General features: G+C 42.0%; 1 protein-coding gene and 1 pseudogene across 1 annotated transcript in view; both read right to left on the bottom strand.

Moving 5' to 3' along the window:
• PRICKLE4 (prickle planar cell polarity protein 4) overlaps window positions 1–21,637 on the bottom strand; it is a 33,934-nt gene extending 12,297 nt beyond the window's left edge. The window contains exon 1 of the mRNA XM_067468018.1: window positions 21,120–21,637. The gene's annotated coding sequence lies outside the window, so the exon portion shown is untranslated. The remainder of the gene's footprint in view (window positions 1–21,119) is intronic.
• Window positions 21,638–24,122: 2,485 nt separating this feature from the next.
• On the bottom strand, window positions 24,123–24,280 carry LOC132775244 (U2 spliceosomal RNA; annotated as a pseudogene).
• Between the last annotated feature and the right edge of the window lie 1,000 nt (window positions 24,281–25,280).

The raw sequence follows: 25,280 nt of genomic DNA, 5'->3' as shown, positions 1-25,280 counted from the left end.
GGTTTTGAGGGGAATAGGCATGGACATTTTGGAGTTGTAGGTACTGGGATTTATAGTTCACCTGCAAACAATGAGCCCTTTGAACTCCACCAAAGATGGAATTGGACCAAACTTGTCACACAGAGCCCCCATGATCAACAAAACATAGTGAGGGTCTTTGGGGAATATCCACCTTGCTTTGGGGGAGTTGTAGTTTATCTGCATCCAGAGAGCACTCTGAACCCAAACACCGATGGATCTGGGCTAAACTTGACGCACATACCTGAGATTATTGTGACCTCCACTAATGATGGACTTGTACCAAACTTGGCACACAGAACTTCCATGACTAGCTCAATCTACTGGAGGGGTTTGAGGGGACTGACTCACCATAGTGAGAGCTGTAGTTTACTCTATAACCAGAGAGCACACTGGTTATAGAGTAAACTTGCCCAACACAACAAACTTTAAGTACTAATGGAGTTTTTTTGGGTTAATTTGGCATGATGTGAGTTGTAGTTCACCCACAGCCTTATGCATTTTGTACAATTAAAAATGACTTTTTCAAATAACCCGGGCAGCGCTGGGTACCCAAATTAGTAAATACTGTATATAACCAGGATTCAAGCTCTGCAGATATCAAAGAGATTGGTAGGATAAATCTTTGCTGGGATTGCTTATATATTTCTTATATATGCAGGAGGCAACTGAATGAAAACAACTGAAGCTGTTATGACTTGCAAGACTGTCAGCCATGCCAATCCATATTCCCAAAATTCTTATTCATCTGTTTTTGTTTTTGGAACAAATAGAAGTCAAATAATAAAGATCATCATGCAGATATTATATACTGGAGGGAAAGGGAGGTTAATAGTCCAAGATTTTTGGAAGCACATTTTCAGTCTGCCCAATTTTCCTAGAAAATAATGCATATTCGAGGAAATGCCAGTGAAATAATTTTTGATGTTTATGCATTAGAATCCCAGATGGGTCTAAAAGGAACACAGTAATCTAATGCCAAGCCCAATTCTGACAGTGCGGAAGATTTTAAGAAGCTTAGCTCTTCACCCTCCTATTTTTCACTCAAAAGGATGCAACTGTCATTTGCAGAAGAATTTAATTTTCCATATTTCAGTTTGCATCATAAACCTTATCTCCTGAGTCATACCAACAACTGATACAAATACTCCAGTTCAGATACTCCTCTATGAACAGTCTTGGAATCAATTTACTAGAAACCCCTTTTTGAGTAGACTGCATTGGGTTCTAGTCATTCAGAAAAGAAATTATGGTATCTGCCATGTAGTCTCTTGTAGATTACATTTGATCTATAAAGACATGCTAAAGTAATTCCATAGGGATAATCCCAATCTTAAAAGTGTGAAATAATCTTTTTTTTTATGGAAGAAGCAGGTTGTCTGTGGGATTTATACTTCAATTCAATTACAAAACATGTTTGTTTGTTTTTTAGTGTCAGGAGCGACTTGCGAAACTGCAAGTCACTTCTGGTGTGAGAGAATTGGCCACCTGTAAGGATATCACCCGGGGGAATGACCAGATGTTTTAATGTTTTACCATACTTGTGGGAGGCTTCTCTCATGTCCCCACATGGGGAGCTGGGGCTGACAGAGGGAGCTCATCCATGCTCTCCCTGGATTCAAACCTGCAACTTGTTGGTCTTCAGTCCTGCTGGCACAAGGGTTTAACCCAATGCACCACCAGGGGCTCCTACACAAAACATGTTAGTTTCTACATATATACAGATTATCAGATCTGAATGTCTTAGCCACCCTGCTGGGATTATATCCTCAAAGACATGGAAACCAACAAGTCTAATTTATAAATATTTGCACGAAAGCACTTGATTTTATGTTCACACCAGCCTATTTGATGAAGTTAGAACTGAGTGAAGGGAAGAGATTGTCTACTACCAAATTGTTAAAGCAAAACTGTCCCATAGCTTCACTATCAAAAAACTCTTGAAACACACAAAATGTTTATTTTATAGATGCCAAATGTACTTTTGGAAATTTGGCCATTTTTTCTTAATGAGTATATCTACTTATTTAGGGCTTTATAGGCTAAAGACAGCACTTTGAATTGTGCTTGGTACAGACAGCCAGCGGAGCTGACGTAACGGGGAGTTGTATGCTCCTTGTATGCCACTCCGGTGAGCAATCTGGCTGCTGCCCGTTGGACCATTTGAAGCTTCTGAACAGTCTTCAAAGGTAACCCTATGTAGAGCGCAATGCAGAAGTCTATTCAGGATGTAATCAGAGCATGGACTACTGTGGCCAAGTCTGACTTCCAAGGGTACGGGTGCAGCTGGCACACAAGTTTTAATTGTGTGAATGCTCCCCTGGCCACCACCAAAACCTGGGTTTCCAGGCTTAGCTATGAGTCCAGGAGAACTCCCAAGCTGCAAACCTGTGTCTTCAGGGGGAGTGTAACCTCACCCAACACTGGCTGTAATCCTATACCCTGTTCTAGCCTATGACTATATCCTATGTACTTCTCATTCCCTTTTTGGTTCTTTTTTTCTCATTGTAATCATACTTTAAAATTTGAATTAAAACTTTTTTAAAAAACAGCAGCTTAATCCTGGAGTAATCAGAAGCAAGGCATGCAATGCACACGTTTGAATGGGGCAATTTCAAAACAGGGATAAAGGTACAGTGTTCCCTCGCTACTTCATGGTTTGCTTTTAGCGGACTCGCTGTTTTGCGGGTTTTAAAAAAATATTAATAAAAATATTAAATATTAAATATTTATGTCCAGTGGAGGCCAGGGACCCCAGAAGTATGGCAGCCTGAGGCATGGCGGGGAAGGCCTGCCTCCCTGGCCTGCTGCCTGCATGGCTCCGGACACTCTGCGGAAGCCAGGGAGGTGGGCAGGTGCCCTTGAGATGGGCCGGGAGGCAGGTAAGGAAGCGCAGGTAAGAAAATAATATATAATATATTAAAAATAATTTATTAATTTTAAAATTAATATGGCATCCCTACTTTGCGGATTTTCACTTATTGTGGGTGGTCCTGGAACGGAGCCCCCGCATTAGGTGAGGGAACACTGTATTGCTGATATTTAGGCAACACTGGTATTAGGTGAACAAATAATGAATGGCTGCCAATTTGTAAGCTGCTTTGAATCGCCTTCGGGCTTGAGAAAGGCAGGATAGATATATCGTAAATAAATAATTAATAGAATGCTATTAAAAGTAATTTAGTAATTTTCTTTTTCAACAACTGGATTGCAATAAGACAACAGGTTGGTGTGATAAAAGTTCTTAGTGAAGTATAATTACCCAGAAGAATCTTTTGGCCCTATGCTCCAGAACTTAATGTATTGGGTAGAGGCTGAGCAAGAAAAGGTGGTCCATTCTACTGGCTGAAAGGGGTAGAAACATAATTTATCCATGCCCTGCTTGCCAGAAGAACAGACCCCCTTCTCTTGAAGTAGCTGCTCCACATAGTAAAGAAGTTCTGGAAGAACAGTTATAAATGAGGTAATCATGCCATTATTATGACTACAAAGGGATCATTAATACAGAGCAGGTTTGTTGTTCATTCGTTCAGTTGCTTCCGACTCTTCATGACCACATGGACCAGTCCACACCAGAGCTCCCTGTTGGCCGTCATCACCCCCAGCTCCTTCAAGGTCATGCCAGTTACTTCACAGAGCAGGTACTCATGAAATTATGAAGTATCCTGAAACAGGAAAATTACCTTATGAATTTTAGAGAGGAGGTAAGATACATCTGGGAGCTTCACAGAAGGTTTCTTTCCCTGTCTTGGCACTTGAGACTGATATCTGGTACGTTATAAAGGCAAGGAATGCATTATGAATGAATTATGGGCAATCCTTATCCTGCTTTTGATCCATGCCAACACATTTTTCTTCTGAGGGATGAAAAGTGGATTTAAGAAGATGAAGGAGCATATTGTTATGGGATTGGGGGCTGGGATGGATGATCTCCTGGGATCCTGTCCAACTTGGTAGTTCTTTATTTGGAGAGAAAGGGTGGTCCTGAAACCTGCCTGACAGGTTTGGCTTAGGCACCTCATCTAGCTGGGCACATTCTTTAGTAAGGTAAACTAAGGTGATAAGTTGCCATATAGACTAATTTAGAAGCAGACAACCTTTTTACCTCCTGAGAGCCATCTCCTTTCATTCGAGATACATCAGGAGCTGCATTCTGAGTTGGTGTAACCAGAGTGAGAGTGGCACCATGCCCTCACCCAAGCATCCACTAACATGCTTATTCCCTCATGTATTGATCTGGGTTACTCTTAGATCTGTTAGCATTCGTCCACTATTTAGCTGTGGCTGAGGGAGCCATGTTGAGCTGCAAATCCAAGGCCTGAGAGAAAGGGCAGGAAGAAGTCATATTGTCCCAGCTATATTGACCTAAGCACTTACTTCAATACTGATATAGACCTGAGAAGACATGGAAATGAGATGTGCCATAGGATCTCATCACACTAGAGAATGAATCCACTTAAATCCGGTTTCTGCCTCCTGCAGAATTCTGGGATTTGTAGTGTAGGGAGGCTGTTAAAGGCTCCTCCCTAAACTACAAACCTCAGAATTCTGTAGTAGGCAGCAACCCGATTTAAAGTGGATTCATTCTCTAGTGTGATGAGGTCCATAGACTACAGTAGGGTATGGTAAGCCTGAAGAAATTGTGTGGTTGGTTCATAGTCTCCTTGCTCCTTTTGACAATTTTGGCAATGGTAGCAAAAACAAGCAAGTGCATTTACCTTTGACAACAAGGTGTGCAGGGAATGTGTGTCTTATCTTAAAGCAGACTCATATACCTAGAACATTCCTTAAAGCGAATTCTGAATTAAACCAAGGCAAGTCTTCACTGGTTGGTTTTTCAAAAAAATATTTGGGAGAAGAGGGTTGGGTGACAGGGCACCCCAAATTTACTGTGATGATGTGACACCTTCAAAAGTTCAGGAGCCCCCGGTGGCGCAGTGGGTTAAACCCCTGTGCCGGCAGGACTGAAGACAGACAGGTCACAGGTTCGAATCCGGGGAGAGCGCGGATGAGCTCCCTCTATCAGCTCCAGCTCCTCATACGGGGATATGAGAGAAGCCTCCTACAAGGATGATAAAACATCAAATCATCCGGGCGTCCCCTGGGCAACGTCCTTGCAGACCGCCAATTCTCTCACACCAGAAGTGACTTGCAGTTTCTCAAGTCACTCCTGACAAGACAAAAAACAATAAACAAAAAACCTTCAAAAGTCCTCATTTTTGAAAGTTGAAGAATTCCACAAGATTTTCCTACTGGTATGATTGGTGCTTCCATTGATGCCCTGATCACTCTTGTGTGGGATCACTCTAAAAATGGCTTCTCTGTCACTTATGTTGCGCTTGCCTCAGAAGACTAAATCCACAACTCAATAACAAAGTACAGAGATTCACAAGGTCAGTACATCTTCATGTACACAGAAATTAGGATCACTCTTAACTGCCAATGCAAATGGGCAAGGGTCACGTAAGAAAATATTGGCCAATGGGAACTTTATTGCTGGCCAACCGGAAGGTTACTTTTCCAAAATAGTGTCCTTTTCGTTCTTTCTCTATTGCCAACTACACAGTGTTTCAGTCTACTGCCCTCCTTTTCTAGAGTATTTTGAAGTATTTGATTCTACCTGAAAGGCAAATTCTATTATATTAAATCAATACAACTGGCCATCCTATGAATTGTGACAACTGAAAAAGATGTGCTTGGTCCCCCATCCACTCCTATTTACAGGATATTCCCATTTCCTTTCCTGTTTTCCTGTCTTGGGATTAGCTGTGCAGCAAGAAGTTTCATAGAGGCCCTTCTCTCCTGTGCTAGATAAACCCACACATGTTAATCTGGATAAGACAAATTACTTTGGCTTTACTTTGGTATTACTTCTCTTCTTATTTGAAGACAAAAATGGGGGCTATAGTGGTGCAATAGGTTAAACTCCTGTGCTGCTGACCTGAAGGTCACCAGTTTGAATCTGCAGGATGGGGTAAGCCTTAGCTCCTGCCAACCCAGCAGTTCGAAAACATGCAAATGTGAGTAGATCAATAGGTACCACTTCGGTGGGAAAAGCAAAAGACGCTCCATGCAGTCATGACCGGAGGGCTGGAGGTTTAGCACAGCTGGTAAATCACCAGCAACTATCAGATCTGTCAACCAAAAGGTTGCAAGTTTGAAGCCCCGGGTTGGCATGAGCGGTCAACTGTCAGCCCTGCTCACTGTTTACCTAAGTAGTCGAAAACAGCTTTAGCTGTAATTAGAGAAATTAGGTACTGCTAAAAGTGGGGGAGGTGTTTTACAGTGCCATAAAGAAAGAAGGTCAAAAAATGCTGGGTGACCAAAAAGGAAGGAGGAAGGCCTGATGGCTCTTCGTCATAGAGAATGGAGCAACAGCACCTCCTGTGACTGAACTCACCTTCCTTGGCACCAAAAACAGCTGGACACTGAGTCGGCAACACCTCCTTTCTGTTCTGTCTGTTGGTGTATTGTCTATACAAAGCAGCACTGAATGTTTGCCGTGTATGTGTGCTGTCATCCACCCTGAGTCCACTTTGGGGTGAGAAGCGCAGAATATAAAGAAATTATTATTATTATTATTATTATTATTATTATGACCAGGAGGTGTCTATGGCTAACACTGACTCTTTGGCTTGGAAATGGAGATGAGCACCTCCCCTAAAAAGCCAATGTTGAGCACCGCCTCCAGAGCTGGAAATGAAAGGAGAAGCCTTTGCCTTTGTCTGTGTTGTTTGTGTTTCACTGTAACAAGTCATTGAATGTTTGCCTATGTCTGAATATATACTGTAGTCCCCTTGAGGAGAAGGGCAGAATATAAATAGTTGTTGTTGTTGTTGTTGTTGTTGTTGTTACCATTATTATTGAAATGGGAATCTACTAAATAAAAAGCTCAAAGGGTTTTTGGTATCTGCAGCAATGATGGAAATAGTCAAAGCGGGGGGGGGGGGGGGGGGGACTGGGAGTTTATAGTTACAGAACTGGATAAACAGAATGTGGACCATAGTTTTACCTGAAAAAATAGAATTCGTGATTAGAGAGAGGATAAATAAAAGAGAATTTGTTCAACGTTAATAGGAAACCATTTATTAGCTATATGTGCCAGAGTCATAGCAAATTAAAGCCACAGTCAGATCAAGGGAAACTTTGGCAAAATGACTAGAGGAAGATATTTCTGTTATGATGAAAATTGGACAACCGAGTAAGGTAAAAGGTAAAGGTTTTCCCCTGACATTAAGTCCAATCATGTCCGACTCCGTAGGTTGGTGCTCATCTCTATTTCTAAGCCGAAGAGCTGGCGTTGTCCATAGACACCTGCAAGGTCATGTGGCTGGCGTGACTTCATGAAGCATTACCTTCCCGCCGAGGCGGTCCCTATTGATCTACTCACATTTGCATGTTTTCGAACTGCTAGGTTGGCAGAAGCTAAAGGATAATGTATTACTAAGGGAACTAGTTTGTAAACATCTGCAACTTGAGGAGGGGTGGGATAAGACAATTTTAATATGGAAAAAGGGGGAGTGGAGTCCCCTTGGAAAAGCTCTGGCAGCTTTCTTCCCCAGTCACCATTCCCTCTAATGCAGACAGTCATAACAGCCAGCCAAAGGCATTTTCCTGAGATCTGACAACCTTTGGGTTCCTGTATTAAGACAGGCTTTATTCTATTCTTCTTTGTGGGAAATAACATTTTCCTTTCACGCCAGCACAAGCCTGCATTGTTAATCATTCCCTGAAGCTCGGCTACTAGGGAGTTTTCCTGGTTAATGGTTATAACAATGAAAGAAAGGAACTCATCTCCCGGCTCTCTTTTCTAGCACTTGCCTGCTCACTTCCTTCCTCCCACAGGTCTGTTTCCAAAACAAAATAGCAATGGCAGTGTGATAGTTCTCTTCAACTCCTGGGGTTACTTGGATGCCTTCCCAGAGACTGACGTTCTCTAGATTTCCAGCCCTAGCACCAAACGATGCAGAGAAAAGGAGAAATGAATCTGGATGGGTCTGAGGGAGGATTAGATATGATAAGACTGGTAGAATCACGTATGATCAGCAGCCATTGTGTTATATAAGCAGTGGAACGAGGCGATGGCCATATACAACAGGGACCCTGTTTCAGCATGCTTGAGCTGTGAAAGCGTCTTCTGTCTTAACTGGCACAAAATCCCCCCTTTAATCGGAGAGGCTGATTCAGAGTATCATCGGAGGCATTCCAGTGAAACCCTTTCAGAGATCCCTAGGAACACAGCAGTATGACTGAAGTGGAGGGAGAGGAGAGGGCATTGGTTATTCTCATTTAAGTGGGGTTTGTACTCATGAAAAGGAAAACAGTCTTTGGCCTGCAATCCCCTTGGTGAACTACAAATAGACGACAAATAACTCTGTACACATTCAACTTTACAGTCTTTTCATGAGTTAGGGGTATCACTACACTACCCCCACCTCCTCATTGAACTCCTTTTGTAGGCGTACTTTGGCACACAGTGGCATCACACCATCCAAATGCAAGTGGCATCGGATAGAGTAATCTGCAGCTGAGAAAATGAATGCAAGGCCAAGATGGAAACGTTCACTTCACCAGCTAGCAGAATTTATTTGGTGTAAAAAGCAGGCAACTTTTTTTCATTTTCCTTTTTTTCTGGGTTTCAACTGTGTGACTGCTTTGGCTCGGAACAGTCTCTTTTGAAATGAGTGCACTGAGCTCAGGTTACTTTGCTGTGCACCTGGATCAATAATTAATTCAGCAAATGTGTGTGTGTGTGTGTGTGTGTAAGGCGAAACTGATTTTGTTGATTCACAGATGTCGCCGGAATTTACTTCCTAGGATACAGTAGCAGCACAGACTACTCAAGGATTCAAAGTGAGTGTAAGATCAGTTTCCCAAGAAGTTTCCAAGAAGAACTGGACTGTATATGTCCAGAGGGACAGTCAGCATGGTATAGGTGGTTTGAGAGCTGGACAAATCTTGCCAAGAAAATCCTGTGACAGGTTCACCTAATAGTTACCATGTCCAAGAAATGACCTGAAGGCAAACAACAAAAATATGTCCCATCCAAGTACAAACCAGGACCAACCCTGCTTAGCTTTCAAGATCAGACGAGATTGGGTGTGTTCAGGGTGGTATGGCCGTAGGCAACAATATGTCTACAAGATGGAATGGGAAGTTATTTTTCCAAGGTCTATTTATTTTAACAGATCAAATTAAGTTCATCTTGATTATGCAGCTGAGAGAAATTTCCATTACAGAATTCATGTTCAACAGTGACTCCTGAGATGTAATTTGGTTCACTAAACTAAAATGACACAGTAGAATTACAGAGACAGAGTGGGAATTGTGTTGTCGAAGGCTTTTATGGCTGGAATCACTGGAATGCTCTGAGTTTTCTGGGCTGTATGGTCATGTTCCAGAAGCATCAGGAAAGAATGCTTCTGGAACATGGCCATACAGCCCAGAAAACTCACAGCAACCCAAAGAGGGAATTGCCACAAATGACTGCCCAGAACAATAATGAATACAGATTATCTGTAAGTGGATCATTCATAATTGTCAATACTCCAAAGGTAAATTTTTGCTGTGAAGCAGAAATGTACTTCGTAGAATGGTAAACTATAATATAAACCATAATATAAATATGGCTTTACACAGACAAGGTTTTTTTTCTCCCACCCTGGACATTCCACACACACACACACACACATAGAGAGAGAGAATCATACAGTCATAGAGTTGGAAGAGACCTCATGGGCCATCCAGTCCAAACCTCTGTCAAGAAGCAGGAAAATTGCATTCAAAGCACCCCCCAACAGATGGTCATCCAGCTCTTTAAGCCCCTCCTCATAGGGCTTGTTCTCCAGATGCTTGATCATTTTAGTCGCCCTCCTCTGGACACCTTCCAGCTTGTCAATCTCTCTCTTCAACTGTGGTGCCAAGAATTGGACATAGTATTCCAGATGTGGCTTACCAAGGCAGAATAGAGGGGTAGCATGACTTCCCTGGATCTACTGTAGGTACTATATGCCAATTGATGCAGGCCAAAATCCCATTGGCTTTTTTTGCCGATGCATCCATTGTTGGCTCATATTTAACTTGTTGTCCACGAGGACTCCAAGATTGATCTACACACGCACACCACTTGCCTCACTTCCAACAGACCTCTGAGGATGATTGCCACAGAGGCAGTCAGAAGAGAATGCTACTGGAATATGGCCATACAGCTCGAAAAACTCACAGCAACCCTATAATATCATTATCAAAAATCTGACAGAACAGTGAACGGGGAAAAAAAATACAAGAAAATAGCTATATTTCTGTCTGGCCTAACATGGCCCCTGAAGTTCCATGAAGATTAATCCTTTCATGTGTTTCTTGTCCAATGGTTTTATGTGAGTAATCGGTCTGGCCGGCTGTTGGCCACAGACAATTCTCTGTAATCTACCCTAGTAATTAGTAAATACTACCCTAGTCTAGTCTGTGCCTGTCAGCTCACAGAGAATAGCTTCCTTTGCTCCTCCCCATATCCAGTTATAACTTGCAAGGGGATACACTCACAATTTATTTTCTCAATTTTCACCTTTTTTCTAATGAAAAAGCTGGGGCAGGCAACTGTACAATAGTGCAATTAAAAAAAAGAAAACAACCTAAAAAGCCATTAAAAGACAAAAAAAAAACCCCACTAGCATTAAAAGAGTGAACATTTTCCCTTCAGAAGGCTACCTCTAAATTTCTGCCATCCAAGACAATCCTATTCATCGCCCATTCTGACACTTGTTTGCAGCACTTTAGGGTAAGCTACCCAATGTCAGGTTCTTTCAAAGGCGCAATACTGTTTAGAAATGCATAGCTGCCCAATACATTAGCAACATTGAAGGAGCTAGCTGCCACAAAACTGAATTAAATACATGGATAACCCCTGATGTATCAGGAGAAATGCTTGGGGCAAACTAGCCTAGCATCCGGTTTCTGACTGGAATAGTGGCAAGTGAGATGCTTCTGTGAAACCGAGAGGCTTACCATGAAGATGGAAGCCTTTCCTTTGTTCCCAGTATCTGTGATTTAAAAGAAACATGCCTTTGAATACGATGTTTCTATTCAAGCAAACTATTCAGAGCTCAGAATCAAAACATTGCAAGGAACATAGTTACATATTCCTTGCATTGTTCTGCTTCCGAGTTCTGGAACACAGATAAGAGTAAACAATGGTATGATGAAGTTGCAAGTGCAAAGTAACATATCAAAGGGAAAAATATTGATTTCACTGGCATAAGGAGTAACATTTCCCATTTTTCAATGTTACTTTTAGAAGTTACAGAAACACTCTGGAATATTTGAAGCTTTATGGCATTCTGTTATCAATTATAAGTAAACATCTACTCCCCAAAGTAACAGAAAGGCAATGAATGGTTAGTAGTGTTTATATTTCTAAACACTATAAAAGGTAAAGGTTTCCCCTTGACCTTAAATCTAGTTGTGTCCGACTCTGGAGGTTAGTGCTCATCTCAGTTTCTAAGCCGAAGAGCTGGCGTTGTCCATAGATGCCGCCAAGGTCATGTGGCCAGAATGACTACATGGAGTTCCATTACCTTCCCGACGGAGCAGTACCTATTGATCTACTCACATTTGCATGTGTTTGAACTGCTAGGTTGGCAGAAGCTGGGGCTAACAATGGGAGCTCATCCCATTCCCAGGATTCTAATCATCGACCTTTCGGTCAGCAAGTTCAGTAGCTCAGCAGTTTAATCCAGGGGCTCTACTAAACACCATAGTGTACCATAAACAATGGAAATTAACAAGTTTCTAAAAGCAAGTTTCCAACATCTGATTATTTTCAAGTGCTAACTTTTATGACTATATACATTTTCCTTTTTATGAGCCTAAGGTAGAAAAGATTGCCACAATAAGGCAGTAAATTCATCTGAAATACCGTAGAACACCTTTTGCTTGGCAACAATTTCCTGTAGATCATTTACACTGGCTGACTCCAACAATTAGTAGGCAATGTTTGAAAAATATTATATAAAAAAACACCTGTTCTCCACTTCTGCTAAATCGTTATCAAGCTCTTTATCACATCCATCCTTTCCTGCCTGGGAAAATTGTTCTAGTCACCTAAATCAGAAGCAACATAAATAACACAATAAATAAGCACATATTCAATGACTGGAGTTATTTGTTCAGACTTCAGATATTTACTTTTCTTGGCATAAAATCTAGATAACTGGGTTCTTGTCTCTCCCCCCCCCCCCCCCCCGAATATATATGACTTTTGCCTTGTATGTCTAGTTTTAGCTCGTCTATAAATAAATGCCAGTTTTAAAAAACAAACTCTGTGGAACCAAGGTAGAGAATCAGACAACAAAAAGGGCCAGACAGTTTGCATGTGTTCTGTATTCCTTGCAGTGAGCCCTACACATCCACAGATTTTGCATCCAAGGATTCAACCATCCACTGCATTTTTTTAATTTAAGAAGCAAACCTTTTTTGCATTTTATTTAAGGGATGCCATTTTATTACACAATTGTATAACATGGAACTTAATTTTGGTATCCACAGGGGATTCTGGATCCAATCTCAGTGGATACTGAGGGCCTTCTCAGTGATTGCCCCCTGGTTATGGAACTCCCTTCCTGGCAATATTAGATCAGCCCCCCCACCCCACTCCTGTCCTTCAGAAGGATGGTGAAGACCTGGCTGTGGGATCAAGCCTTTGGGGCAGTACAATGAGGCAATAATAGTGTCCTGAGATGGTTTTTAAGAAACTGTGGATATAAGTGATTTTAATGTGTGTATATATTTATGGTTTTATGTCCTGGCACTGAATGTTTGTTGTATATATGATGTGCTCCACACTGAGTCCCCTGTGGGGCGAGAAGGGCGGAATATACAGGTTTTAAATAAATAAATAAATAAATAAATAAATACCCACAGTATTTTGTCCATTCCTGCTGCAATCTGACCTGTTCTTCATTTGACAATGAATTGGACCATTGCGATGTCACATGCAGCAAAAACAAATGGCAGCTCTAATCACATGAATTCTTGATGGTCCATTATCTGGACCCCACCTGTACTCACTAGGTCAAAAGGAACGGAAAAGAAACTGGGAAACCAGTTGGAGGTATCTATAGACAAAATGCACATAGGCCCAGAATCCATTCAAGCACAAATTTCCAGAACGTAAGCCACTGCATCTGATCTACAATCAGTTACCCTTTTGCCTCCTATTGCTACAAATCACAGACCACACTATGTGGAAAGTGCTTCTGGCCGCATCATGTGGAAAGTAAAGGTTAATTTCCATCCTGACCTTCCCCTGACTGTTAGATCAGTAGTTAGATACTCAACCCCGCCTCCCCATATACACACACAATGCTATAAAAAAGCCCTACACTGCAACATCTGTAATCAGCCTGGGTGTGGCATCAGCCTTCAAAGAATAACACAGTTTCCCCAAGGCAAACACAACTGATTTGTACAAATCACAAACAGTGATGTCTGCAATTTAAAAAATAAAAAATAGAGCAACTTGGTGGAGTAAGGAAAGAGAAGTTTGGAGCAAACAGAGGACTGCTGCAAATGTCTGTGAGTGATCTATCAGTGATCAAAACTATCAAAACCAGATTTGGGTTGCAGCTCGGACAAACCATAATATCTCCCTTCAATGTCATATATGTATGTATGCATATATAATCTAATCTAGTATAATATAATAAAGGAGCAGAATATACCAACATTACTGCTAGATTTTGAAGTTTACTTCATGAGCACTGCAATGACCTCAGTCTACCTCTCTATACAAGCACTTATCCTGGGATAACAACTTTCTGACATTGCTCCAGTAACTATTTTGGATACACATTTAGGCAGTAGATCAGAGGAGAGAATAAACATTGATGAAAGACAGCAAATCACAACACAAAGAGCCTTTGATTCACTTTGTAGCTACTTTTTTTTCAAGGACATGAAAAAATTTGTAAACTTTGAACTTGCCAAGATTCTCTCTTTTCATTTTGAAACTTCTTCTGATTCAATGTCCATACTAGATCTCAAGATGCTCTTTTCTCCAAACAAAAATATGTGCATATTTTAATGTACAGTATGTACACACATATCACAAAACACCACACAACACATGTTGTTGTTTATTCATTCAGTCACTTTCAACTCTTTGTGACCTCATGGACCAGCCCATACCAGAACTCCCTGTCAGCCATCACCACCCCCAGTTCCTTCAGAGTCAAGACAGTCACTTCAAGGATACCATCCATCCATCTTGCCCTTGGTCGCCCCCTCTTCCTTTTTCCTTCCATTTTCCCCAGCATCATTGTCTTCTCTAAGCTTTCCTATCTTCTCATGATGTGGCCAAAGTACTTCAACTTTGCCTCTACTATCCTTCCCTCCAATGAGCAGTCAGGCTTTATTTCCTGAAGTATGGACTGGTTGGCTCTTCTCACGGTCCAAGGCACTCTCAGAATTTTCCTCGAACACCACAGTTCAAAAGCATCTATCTTCCTTCGCTCAGCCTTCCTTATGGTCCAGCTTTCACATCCACAGGGAATACCATTGCTTTAACTATGCAGATCTTTGTTTCTCTACTCTTCACTATTTTATCGAGATGGGAGTCCCATCTTCCGATGGCGTACTGACATTTCTCTGGTTGTACTGAGCCATTTAGTTTTCATGACAAAAATACTGGGGTGGGTTGCCATACCTTCCCCAGGGATTGCGTTTGGTCTGACCTCTCTGCCATGACCTCTTCATCTTTGGTGTCCCTTTACAGTTTTGCTCATGGCATCATTGAGGTGCTCAAGCTCCAGCGCTGTGACAAGGCAGCGATCTTTTGCTGGAGACACAGCACATATAATGATCATATTTTTGAAAATATACCTTTTCTTCCGCTGGTGGTCATGTTGTTTTTGTTGTTGTTGTTGTTACTGCTATTTATATCTGCTTTTTCTCTCTCATAGGAGACTCAAAGTGGCTGTCTGTATTTTTCTTAATGTGCTTTCTCATACAGTTTTCAAAAGTACACATTTCTCTTAAACTGCTGTTGTGACACAAATCAAAATACAAGCTTGAAAACAGAAGACTACAGACTAAGTTTGGGCCTGGGCTCAGTTCCAAGGGGAATGAATTGGATCTACATAAAGTATTCTAGTCAAACTGCAACAAATCTCTCGCCCATCTCTAATCTTTTCTACTGCCAGCCACAACAGCACTGAAGCAGGATTATCTCTTTAACCCATTTACATTAAATAGATAACACGGTCATCTTTAAATTGGACAGCAAGAGATATCATTAGAATAACACAGAGGTGAAAAAAGGGGAAAAAAAGAGAAAAGGGGAGGAAATGTCAAAGCAAAACAACAAAACAACATGTTAAAGAGGTTGATGTATAAAATGCAACAGTATGTAATAATTGTGATAAATCAATAAAAAAATTAAAAAAAAAAAAGAATAACTTAGAATTCTTTGTTTATGCGCAAAGTTTAACTTTGCAATAAACTCTCTAGGTCTTGTATTCCATAAATAGTCTCGCACAAACACCACACATCTGCTACTGATCTGAAATGTGTGAATTTTGATTGACACAATTAATGTCAATCTACATATTCAGCAAAGTGAAGTGGTAGAATTCTCTTCTGTTACAGCTCCCTTTTCATTGAGGGGAGATTTAGAATCACAGAATAATAGAATCATAGAGTTGGAAGACACGTCGTGAGCCATCCAGTCCAACCCCTGCTAAGAAGCAGGAAAATCACCTTTAAAGCACCCCCAACAGATGGCCAAAGAAGGTGCCTCCACCGCACCTCCATATATAAACCTTTGTACAAGGAGACAATCAGGACATCAGAGAGAGAACAAGTTGGAATCTTTCATTGTCCTGCATTAGTTTTCAAGGAGTTTCAGGGACAATGCAAAATCCATACTCGCAGTTGACAGGTTGCCTTGATCTTGGAAAGGATTACAGCCTCATCTCAAGGGTATTTAAACATATTTTCCCCTCTCACTTTGTCAAATGGGATCCTGCGAGTGTGTTTTATTCTGCAGAGTAAAAGGCTTGTTTTTCCCCACTCAGGTTAGGGCAGCGAAAAGACGGCCTGGACATACCATTTTAAATTTTATGATAGATGGTTTATTACTCCTTATCTCCATTCCACTGACATCATTAAATTCACCTAGATGCGGTTCATAATATTGGACACATCTACACTGCAGAATTAATATGGTTTACCACTCTAACTGTCATGGCTCAATGCTATGGACAGATGGGAACTGTAGTTTCCCAATGTTTTTAGCTTTCTCTGCCAAAAAAGTGCTGGTGCTACACCAAACTGCAAGTCCTATGATTCCCTATCATTAAGCTATAGCAGTTTAAAAGGTATCAAATATATTAATTCTACAGTGCAGATGAACCCACTTTGTAGATGAGAAGAATTTGAAGAAAGGGGTCCCAGGTCATAAGCTGTTTAACCTTATACTAAATCACAGGTCAACCATAAATTAAGTCTGGCATTACTTTTTATCTAAATGCAATGTCAAATATACTTTTTTAAAAAACCAGAAAACATTTTGTGACATATAGGATATTCTGGCAGATAGACCAATTCTGACAATGTATAGCAGGCATGTACAAACTTTGGCCCTTCAGGTGTTTTGGACTACAATTCCTAACACCCTCAGGCCCCTTCCTTTCCTCCTCAGCCACCTCGAGGGCCAAAGTCTGCCTGTCGCTGTTGTATAGCATCTGTTGACATTGTTCCAACAACTATTCATGTTGCAGACACAAGAAAGTCGGTGGCTAGTTCACCATTCATCAAATGCAATCAGCCTGCCAACTGGAAATAGTACATAATAAACCGTTGCCACTGTTATTATCTCTATCTAGCACTTTAGGTACAAAACAAACCAGAACTCATGCTCAAACAGAAAAGCAATATTTAAAGAGAGTTTGGAAAAGTTTTATTTTTAATTGCACCTCCTACAATCCCCCAGTTTACATGATTACTGGCCTGGCTGGTTAGGGGATTCTGGAAGTTGTTGCTTCAATATGTAACCTTTCCAGGCTCTCAATTAAAGGTATTGTCGAAGGCTCTCATGGCCAGAATCACTGGGTTGTTGTAGGTTTTTCAGGCTGTATGGCCATGTTCTAGAAGCATTCTCTCCTGACGTTTCACCTGTATCTATGATAGGCATCCTCAGAGGTTGTGAGATGCAGGTGAAATGTCAGGAGAGAATGCTTCTAGAACATGGCCATACAGCCTGAAAACCTACAACAACTTTTCATTTAAGCCTTCCAGTTTTGCGTCTGTGTTTTCAAGTCTTCATCTGAGTTGGTGTTTGTATCACAGAGAAGACTATCTTTGGGAAATTAAAGCTTCCATACTCTGCCTTTGAAAGAGCAATTTCACAAATCACAGATTTCTTGCTGAATGCAGACTGTGTATAAGATCACTGGCTGTCCAATTGTACAGACAACACAATGAAGGCACATATTAAACAGTTTGTAATCAAAAAGATCCTCCACCCAGTAACTTTGATTGTACTCCAACAGATCCATTTGTGGGATGTACTTTTTGTTTTCATGCTACTTTTACAAGGAGCAATGTGGCCTTACATCCTATTCTGGAGGAATATGTTTTACTGTATGTTTCACAGGAAAGTTTCAACACATGTAAATTGAACTAGGCATTGATGTAGTCACTTCCCAGACAAGATGCAGAGCTAACCTTAAGAAATGGGACTACAAAGTGGAGACCACAACTTGTGAGTGTGGAGAAGAGCAAACCACAGATCACCTACTACAATGCAGTCCGAGGCCTGACACATGTACAATGGAGCACCCTCTTACAGCAACACCAGAGGCACTCCAATTGGCCAGCTATTGGTCAAAGGAAATCTAGTATAATGCCAAGTTTTTAACTTTGTGTTTTTAAATACATTATAACTATACCCACCATTCACTTCTGACATGATAAATAAATACTTCCCAGATATCACATTCATTTGGGAAATATATGTCAAGAATACAGGTGGGGGAAGATTTTATTTATTTATTTATTTATTATTTGCATTTGTTGACCGCCACTCTCAGCCCGAAGGCGACTCGTGGCGGTGTACAGAACAAAGAACACAGAGACAACAATTACAGTAAATCAGAGTCAAACATACATCTTACTAACAACAACAATTAAACTAAAAATCCGCTTCGTCTTGTTTGGGTCAAAATCCGTCTCGTCGTCTTAGTCCATTCCGGTGGTCATTCCAAAACACAGCACTTAATTAAAGGCCTTTTCAAAGAGCCAGGTTTTCAGGCCCTTACGGAAGGCCAAGAGGGAGGGCGCCTTTCTAATTTCCGCAGGGAGGGAGTTCCACAGCCGGGGGGCCACCACCGAGAAGGCCCGCTCTCTAGTCCCCGCCTCATCCTTCTACAGGGGAAAGGCAGCTACATTTTTCTAAAGAATCTTTTTTTCAATATCAATCAGAGCAGGTAGTATTTCCATTTTACGCCTCCAAAGGAAACCCTCTCTCTTATTACATGATTTAAATTTTTGTTTTTATATGTGAATGGTTTTACATTATTTTAAATTGCCTATATAGTGGAAAAGGTGGGACAAAACCTTATATCTCACCTTTTATTGTTTTTTGTTCACTACCTTATGTTCCTATATCGGGGAAAAGGTGGGATAAAAAATACATACATGATTTAGACACCTTCTACATTGCCATATAAAATTCAGATTATCTGCTTTGAATTGGATCATATGGCAGTGTAGACTAATATACTCTAGCTCAAAGCAGATAACATGGATTATCTGCTTTGATAATCTGGATTATATGGCAGTGTGGAAGGAGCCTTAAATAAGGGATACAAATGCAACCACTCCCCCCCCCCCCCCCATTACAATCAGTGTGGTATAAGCTGTTGTGCTATACATACTTTGTAGTTGTTACGTGTGTTCAAGTCTTTTCGCAAGCCTAAAGGTAAAGGTTTCCCCTTGACATTAAATCTGATTCTCGGGGTGGTGCTCATCTGCATTTCTAAGACGAAGAGTCGGCGTTGTCCATAGATGCCTCCTAGGTCATGACTACATGGAGCACTGTTACCTTCCCGCCGTATTAATTTAGTCACATTTGCATGTTTCTGAACTTCTAGGTTGGCAGAAGCTGGGGCTAGCAACAGGAGCTCACCCTGTCCCACATTTTGAACCGCTGACCTTCCAATCAGCAAGCCTATCACAGGGTTTTATTTTTACAAGGTTTGTTCAAAGGAGGTTCCTCTGAAACTGAGATTATGACTTGTCCAAGGTTATTCAATCACTTTCATGGTTGGGCAGAAAGCCAGAACTGGCTCTCCAGAGTCATAGCGTGCATCTACACTGTAGAGTTCATATAGGGCCCTTCCACACAGCCATATAACCCAGAACATCATGGCAGAAAATCCCACGTTATCTGCTTTGAACTCGGTTATCGGAGTCCACACTGCCAGATATTCCAGTTCAATGTGGATTTTATACAGCTGTGTGGAAAGGGTCCCAGTTTGACACCACTTTAACTGCCATGTCTGAATGCTATGGAATCCTAGGATCTGTAGTTTTCCAAAGTCTTGAGCTTCACTTAGCAATCATAGAGTTGGAAGAGACCTCGTGGGACATCCTGTCCAACCTCCTGCCAAGAAGCATCACATTCAAAGCACCCCTGACAGATGACCATCCAGCCTCTGCTTAAAAGCCTCCAAAGAAGGAGCCTCCACCACACTCCATGGCAGAGAGTGTGAGTGCCTCACCAAACTACAGCTTGGCAGTTAAAGTGGTGTCAAACTGCATTATTTACATAGGATACAAGCACTCCTACAACCCTGGAGATTTGAAGGAAGCTTCCAGTGTAGATGCACCTGTAGTCCAACTACACCACGCTGGCTCCTTACACAGTTTTGCCAGGGGCTTCCACACAGCTGAATAAAATCCCACATTATCTGCTTTGAACTGGAATATATTATTAATTTATTTACTACATTTATATGCCGCCCTTCTCACCCTGAAGGGGACTCAGAGCGGCTTACAAGTAATATGTAAATACAATATATTATATTATTACCATAGCACAATATTAATATTATATATGACTATATTGTACTATACTGTAATATTAGTAATATTACATGTAATATAAAATATATAATTATAATATCATATTATTAGTAGTATTATATTGTATTATATTACAATATTATCAATATGATATGTATATACACGATTATATTATATTATATGCACAGTGCAGGAGACAAGATGGAACTGCCTTCCTGGCCCCTCTCTCTTCACTCTGATTTATGGCAGTGTGGACTCAGGGCCCTTCCACACAACTCTACGTATATCCCAGAATATTAAGGCCGAAAAATTGCACATTATCAAGAGTGTGGACTCAGATAATCCAGCAAATATTGTGGGGTTTTCTGCCTTGATATTCTGGGATATAGGGCTGTGTGGAAGGGCCCTGGGATGACAGGAAGGGATAGCAGTGGGCTTTTAAAAAAAGAGACACTGAGTTGCAACCCATAAATATGGAAACTCTCTAGCATTTTCCTCCATAGGAAAGGATGGCAGATGTCTACTCTTTGATAAGGATTATCCCAATTAGCCCAGGCGAGGAGGCCTCTTTCTTGTCAGACACAACACAACACAACCCCAGAATGCTGCTGCAAAACAAGGCAAGAACTAGGTTTTTAAGTTAATTTTTTAGCAAACTTGCAGGAAAATGTCGGTAGGAAAGCAGGGAATTGACAGAGATTGCTCAAGGTTTGTAACTCACCCACCCTGGGTGTGCTTAGACCAGGCATGGGCAAACTTAGGCCCTTCAGGTGTTTTGGACTCCAACTCCCACCATTCCTAACAGCCTCAGGCCCCTTCCTTTTCACCCTCAGCCGCTTAAGCGGCTGAGGGTGAAAAGGAAGGGGCCTGAGGCTGTTAGGAATGGTGGGAGTTGGAGTCCAAAACACCTGAAGGGCCTAAGTTTGCCCATGCCTAATCTAGAGGCATCTTACAACCCTGGAGACTTGTGGTGTGGCCGTCTTTTGAGGTGAAAAGCTGTCCGGCTCCCCCTTCTTTACCTGCTTTCTGTTGTTGTTGTTGTTGTTGTTGTTGATCTCCGGGGTCGGGCTCCTTCCTGGAGGCGCTGGCGTCCAGCTTGGTTTCTTGGGCAAGAGGAGTGGGACTGGCGGTGCCCTTCGCCCACAACAAGCCGGGCTCCCTCCCTCCCTCCGGAGCCTCAGTGCAAAGTTTGCGCGAAGAAGGAGCGGAAACCCACCCGCTTGGGAGAAGGGACGCGGGCGGAGGCGGTGCTGTTGTCGTCGCCAGGACGCCTCGGTGCCCTTCTTCTCCCTTCGCTCCTCATCTGCCTAATTGCAGGGCGGCTTCTGCCAGGCTCCACTCGCCACTCAGCCGCAGCCAATGGACGGGAACCGGAACAGAAGGGAAGGAGGGAGGGAGGGAGGGAAGGAGGGAGGGCAAGGTGCAGCCGGCAGAAGGAAGGAGGGGGCAGGTTTCCACGCAGAGAGAGGCTGTCCCTGTGCCTGCCTCTCTCCGCCTGGATCTACGCTGCCAGAATGTGGATTAACTGCACGGGAGGGTGTGAGTCTACAGCAGATATGGGCAAACCCAGGCCCGGGGGACGGATGAGGCCCCCTGCCGGGCTCTTTCCTCAGGCCCTCTTCTCTCTCACCATCCTATCCTTCCTTCTTTCTTTCCTTCTTCCTTCCCTCCCCCTTTCTCCCTCCTTCCTTCCCTTCCACCCTTTCCTCCTTCCTTCCCCTTCCCCTCTTTCTCCTTCCTTCCTTTTTGTCTTTCTTTCCTTCTCTCTTTCCTTCCTCATTACTTCCCCCTTTCCTTCCTCATCACTTCCCCCTTTCCTCCTTCCATCCCTCTTTCCTTTCCCTATTTCTCCTTTCCTTCCTTCCTTTTTGTCTGTCTTTCCTTCTCTTTCCTCTTTCCTTCCCCTTTCCTCCTTCCCTCCCTCTTTCTCCCTTCCTCCTTCCATCTCTCTTTCCTCCCTCTTTCCCTATTTCTCCTTTCCTTCCTTCCTTTTTATCTTTCTTTCCTTCTCTCTTTCCCTCCTCCTTTCCTCCCCTTTCCTCCTTCCCTCACTCTTTCTCCCTCCTTCCTTCCCTTCCACCCCTTCCTCCTTCCTTCCCTCTTTCCCTCTCTCCTTTCTCCCTTCCTTCCTTCCTTCCTTCCTTCCTTTTGTCTTTCCTTCCTTCCCCCTTCCCTCCCTCTTTCCTCCTTCCCTCCCTCTTTACCCCCTCTGCCCCCCCTCTCTCCTTCCTTCCTTCTACTCTTTCCTTCCTTCTCTCTTTTCTGCCTTCCGTCTCTCCCTCTCTCTTTCTCCCTCACTCCTTCCCTCCCTCCCTCCCTCCCTCCCTTCCACCCATCTTTCCTTTTCTCTTTCCTTCGTCCTTCCCATCCTTATCTCCCTCTTTCTCCTTCCTTCCTGTCTTTCCTTCCTTCTCTCTTTCCTCCCTCTTTCTCCCTCCTTCCTTCCCTTCCACCTTTTCATCCTTCCACCCTTCTCTCTTTCCTTATTTTTCTTTCCTCTTCCCTTCCACCCTTCCTTCCTTTTGGCTTTCATTTTCTCTTTCCTTTCTCCTTATCTCTCTTTTTCCTTCCAGCCTTCCAGCCTTCCATCCTTCCTTCCCTCTTTCTCTCCCTTCCTCTTTCTCCTTCCTTTTTGTCTTTCCTTCTTTTTCTCTTTCTTCCCTCCCTTCCTCCCTCTTCCTCCCTTCCTCTTTTCTTCCCTTCCACCTTTTTGTCCTTCTTTCTCTCTTCCCTTCCTTCCTTCTCGTTTTCCTTCCTCCTTCCTTTCCACCCTTTCATCCTTCCTTCCTACCGATTTTTGTCTTTCTTCCTCCTTATCTCCCTCTTTCTCCTTCTATTCTTCCCTTTCATACTTTCATCCTTACTTCTATCCCTCTTTCCTTCCTCATTTCCTCTCACATATAAGTGTATCATGTCTCCTCTCAGCCTTCTCTTCTGCAGGCTAAATATGCCCAGCTCTTTAAGCCACTCCTCATAGGGCTTGTTCTCCAGACCCTTGATCATTTTAGGCACCCTCCTTTGGACACATTCCAGCTTGTCAACATCTCCCTTCAATTGTGATATCCAGAATTGGACACAGTATTCCAGATGTGGTCTAACCAAGGTGGAATAGAGGGGGAGCATGACTTCCCTGGATCTAGACACTATACTCCTATTGATGCAGGCTACAATAACGTTGAGGTTTTTTTTGCTGCCACATCAAATCCTAGTTCAGCCATAAAAACCCAGTGGGTGACCCATGGCAAGTCACACATTCACACACTCTCAGCTTCAGAAACCGCATGTGACAGGTTTGCCATAGGGGCATCATAAATGTGAAATGACCTCAAGGCACACAACAATTTAAAACTCACAGCCAAAGAACTGTGGTGCTTCCCTAAACTAGAAACCCCAGGTTTCCATGGCAGCTAAAATGGAATGTGGCATTATAATTGACTACTCATTTTATTTCAATCTCCTCTTATTTTAATCTGGGATTGTTAAATTGTTTATACTGTTTTACTTTTTTTTTAGTGCCCTGTAATCTCACAATAAAAGGGAAAGGTGAAGTTATTCAAATAAAGAAATAAATGTGCCACAAGTCTCTTTGTTGTCATAGGTTAGTGGTTCTCAACCTGTGGGTCCCCAGATGTTTTAGCCTTCAACTCCCTGATATCCTTACAGCTGGTAAACCGGCTGGTATTTCTGGGAGTTGTAGGCCAAAACACCTGGGGACCACTGTCATAGGTAAAGGTAAAATAAAGGAAAAGGTAAAGGTTTCCACTGACATTAAGACTAATCATGTCTGACTCTGCGGTGTGGTTTAAGCTGAAGAGCCAGCATTGTCCATAGACATTCCAAGGTCATGTGGCCAGCATGACTGCATGGAGCGCTGTTACCTTCCCTCCAAGGTAGTACCTATTAATCTCACATTTGTATGTTTTTGAACTGCTAGGTTGGCAGAAGCTGGGCCTAACAGTGGGAGCTCACCCTGCTCCCCAGATTTAAACTGCCAACCTTTCGGTCAGCAAGTTCAGCAGCTCAGTGGTTTAACCAACTGCGCCACCAGAGGGGCTTGGTTTTTTTAATTCAGGCCCAAAAATTCATGTAATATATAGTCCTCAAATAGAGGACATATCAGACATTAAACGGATAAGAACAAATACTACACTTGCTCTTAGCCAAAAGGCCGAGAAGCAATACTGTAAGTCATACTGTAAATGGGAAATCCAGCAGTGCTCTTTCATATGCAGCACTTCCAAAAAGTATATATTTTATAACATTTATACCAGTAACTAAACATCAGTAAAGTATAGGCAATGAGACCCTTTTTGGTAGTAAAATCCAGAAGTCTGGCATGTTTTGTCAAAGCTAGGGATCTGAAAGCCACAGTTTACAGGAAATAATTGCTCTCTTAACTAATTTGCTGTTTGGGTTCCGTTTACAGTTAGAGATCTGACATCATTCTGTTAGTTGCTTGCTCTTCTGGACTTTGCTCCATTACATTAGTGGGCCTCTTTGTGTATATTCTTGGCATGATTACTATACTTTACACTTTCTGTGGCTCTATTCTGTTTTGTTATGTTTTCTCATCCATTTCCCACACAAAAACCTAAATGGCATTTGTCTTGTTCATGAAGCTTTGCTATAAATCTGAGAACAAACATTTTAGACTCACTTGTAGCAGAGCCCTTTATTACTCACTAACAAGGCTTTACCAAATTTTTATAACTGTGGAATTAGGCATGCCTACACCCATTTAGATCAACAGCCTTAGGCAAGCCAGCTTTATGCAGGATCAGATTGTTAGTTCATTTTCATTCTTCCATGCATTTTTAACAAAAACTCATTTTAACATATATTAGAAACTTATCTGTGCTTTATTGTGTCAAGTGCTGCATAAATCCAGAAATAAAGGTACTTTGTCTAATGCTATTTCATATTATGTTGCCAAAAGTAAATCAAGATGGCTAAAACTGAAGAAAAGAGTGGGGAAAACCAGGAAACACAAGTCTTGTCAAAATATTATCTTTTAACATGCCAATCCTGCCAGGAAAGCATAATAATGACCAAACTCCTATGTAAGAACTGTTACAGGGAATTGTCTTCCCATTGCTTAGTCTACCCAGGTATGGGTACCAGTTACCATGAGCAGATTTTGGCATTTAATGGTATCAAAGTCATATCTTCTACTTTCAAAC

The sequence above is a fragment of the Anolis sagrei genome, chromosome 4 (genome assembly GCF_037176765.1).
Source record: "Anolis sagrei isolate rAnoSag1 chromosome 4, rAnoSag1.mat, whole genome shotgun sequence".
NCBI classification, from domain to species: Eukaryota; Metazoa; Chordata; class Lepidosauria; order Squamata; family Dactyloidae; genus Anolis; species Anolis sagrei.
The sequence above is the reverse complement of the archived record's forward strand: the minus strand, read 5'-3'. Positions and strand labels throughout refer to the sequence as shown.